The sequence below is a fragment of the Acyrthosiphon pisum genome, chromosome A1 (genome assembly GCF_005508785.2).
Source record: "Acyrthosiphon pisum isolate AL4f chromosome A1, pea_aphid_22Mar2018_4r6ur, whole genome shotgun sequence".
Classification (NCBI taxonomy): Eukaryota; Metazoa; Arthropoda; class Insecta; order Hemiptera; family Aphididae; genus Acyrthosiphon; species Acyrthosiphon pisum.
Window position 1 is genome coordinate 1,183,726 of NC_042494.1, and position 3,261 is coordinate 1,186,986.

Sequence of the window (3,261 nt, forward strand, 5' to 3'; positions counted from 1 at the left end):
TATGAAAATAATATTTAAAAAAATGTTTATCCACAAATTAAATTTTTTATCATACATAGAAAAAACTATTTTAAGTCACATATTTAAAATACCTATAAAAAACACAAAAGGAGCCTATACATATCTTGATAATTATACCATTTATATTGGTTCCTGTTATTTTGAAAAGTAGGTGGGTACTCAAAATCATTTAATTTTACTCCAAATTCCCTAAAGTCCCAACCAGGTTCAATTTTCTACCAAAAACTATCTTCAAAGTTGAAAATCAAAGCATTTTACTGCTCCAAAAGTGACGGAATTTTATGAGAAAAGTATGTTGTCTCGAGTATTTTAAATAAGTGATTTTTTATAATATTTATAGTGAAAGCAAATAAATTATCATAATATGTATTCATGTGAATAATATTAGTTATGGTCGTCGCATTTTATAAGTAAATCGCCAATTCGATTATGGACTAAAAATGACGCCAGACACAAATATAATCAGATTCTAAAAGACTAAAACTAGCCACACTCGTCATAATTTGATAGTTGACGTGAAATGTACTTATTAAAAACATGCAATAGCCAATAAGTATATGGGACCTTCGCAAGTTTCGTGCACAAATGTGTTTAAGTAGGTACAACATGTTTGTCCAAAAACGAAGATATAAGAAGATGAACTTACCACATATGAGCCACACGATGAACCTTATCCAAGTCTTGTACTCGAGTTCCATCATCAGGTAAACATTTAGAACAATGCTCAAGCATGGTATGATGGGAACCAAAGGTACCTAAAAATATAAATCAAATTACATAAATAATGTTTAGTATTATTTCGCTCAAAAACTTCCAATCGGTTATTATTTATATAATATATGTTAAAAGCCCGACTTTCTGAAAGAAAAGAAATATTTTTAAAACTAAATTTTAGAACCCACGACGTACAATTTTTTATATTTTCTTTATAAAACATACTCATACCTTGAACGATAGATCTTCCACGGCGGTCGGAAGTCTTCCCAGCATGAACAACGTAACCAACAACACCAAAAGTGATATGACGTTTATTATCATGAGTATATTCCTCGTATTTCCATGATGTGATTCCATGTTCGCCAAGCTTATTGCAAAGACAAACGTACATACACCTATGTTAAAATGCAGTTTTGAATTATAAATTTAGCCTGTACATAATATACCAACTGTCCTCAAAACAGGAGTATACTTTTTAAAAACGATTAAGATTTTTATTTCCAATACATAATGACGTATACAATAATTGTATAAGATCTATAATTATTATAGAACGCTATTACTACTTAACTACTATGCTAATTCATTTTACTTTTGTATAATACTAATATTTTAATAATATTTTAATACAGCGTTTTATATAAAAAAAACAAAATATTTATGTGTTTAAATTACTTTAAAATATAATTACTATAATTTATAATTGAAAACTGATAGTGATCAATGCTTTAATTGTGTCAATTTTACAACTAAAATTGGACGATGCTGCTCCAAAACTTACGATTATATAGTTAGAGTGGGTTCCATATTTCCGTAGGAATAATCAATAAACTACCTATTTTAAAGTGGTACAATGTTTCCTGTCAATTTGTTATTTATTACGTATTAACTCAAATATTTTTATAATATTATTATTAGACATACTAAACTATTATAAGTAATATAAATGTATATATCGATAACTATTTCTGGTTTTATTTACAATACACATAGGTAAGTACCTATAATATCAAACTCTCGATATTATCAAAGTTTTGAGACTATGTTTTCATCTAAAAATTAATACCTATATAGGTTAACGACTTATCAAAATAATTTAATGACTGATCAATCGGTTTAACTTTTATGATATTGTAACTATTATATTCGTAATTTTAAGACATATTTTACAATTAAATTATTACAATCGTACATTCTTTTGTAGCATATGCGAGCTGTTAATTGTTTGTATTACGTGACATTTTCAGCAGTGATTTAATTTCATTGAAAGAGAAGAGCAATATTAAAAATTAATATATTTTTTTAAAAAGAAAAATGTTCTTAGCTTTTATTTGACTTAGTAAGTATTATAAATATACATTAATACCAGTAGTAAAGTAAAAAACATTGTAGTTTATATTTCCGTAGCTGAACTGGGAAATTATATAATATAGTATCGGGAACGTAAGTAGAATCTCGTCTACACTACACATCAAAAAATAAAAACGTAGAAATTGAAAAATAACATACTGTTGGAACGAAAATTATTCATTCTACAGCCGCCGTCATCAACGGAAAAAGTTGCATGACCCCCCCTTAGGTCGATCGATACGTTTATGAATGAGATGATGCAATCGTAACGGTTCGTATCGTCAGATAAGCAGTACTTAGGGGCGTAGCCATAGTGCGTATCCAACTAGGTACATAACTTTTCAACTACCTATAATTTACGATACCTGTACGAAATCGGTGGCGTCTATTTTTGACTTGTCATATACGTGGTTAAATATTCAAAAAATATCTTGTTCTTTTGTTGGCTAAAGTGTTTCATTGTTTTGTTGTTAATAATGTAAATATTACTTGAAGTTCATTCACTGCAGGGCTTCAATCCGTTATTTATAACGATATAGCGGAAAATAATGAAAATAAAATAAATGAAAAATGAAAAATGAAAATAACCTAATATCATTAAATATAATAATATATCATTAATCATAATTAATAATTAAAAATAAACAATAAACGTAACATAAAATATTGCAAATTGCAAAAAATATTTTAGTATTTTAAACACTTTGCCAAAGATTATTTATACCTTATAGTTATTTTATGTCATGAATGGAGAGAGTTAATAAAAGAGTGTTGCTTTAAATTTCTAATAATAATGTAGTTGTTTCCAGGACTAGATCTACTTTGCTGCCTAAAACCACCCACATAGTTGAATATTTATAGATTTTTAGTTTAAAAAAAAAGCTCCTAAAGAATACGCCAGTAAAAAAATAATAATAATAAAGCACACTTAATTTAAGACCAACATCACTCAGATCAAAGTTTTTAAAAAAGTATTGGTTACAGACAATCTTGTTAGAATTTATAGGGCTCAATTAGAATTAAATGATAATACATTTAATACGAGTAGCTTGATCTTTTACTCAGTGTTTGTCGCACGATTATAATATAGTTAATAGTTATATTCAGGGATCGAAACCTGTTTAACCGGGTTTTCCAAAAAAACGGTTAAACCGCGGTTTTCTCATTTCTAAA

General features: G+C 27.5%; 1 protein-coding gene across 1 annotated transcript in view; it reads right to left on the minus strand.

Moving 5' to 3' along the window:
- LOC100162060 (cationic amino acid transporter 2) overlaps nucleotides 1-3,261 on the minus strand; it is a gene marked incomplete in the record, with an annotated part of 18,054 nt that overhangs the window by 4,822 nt on the left and 9,971 nt on the right.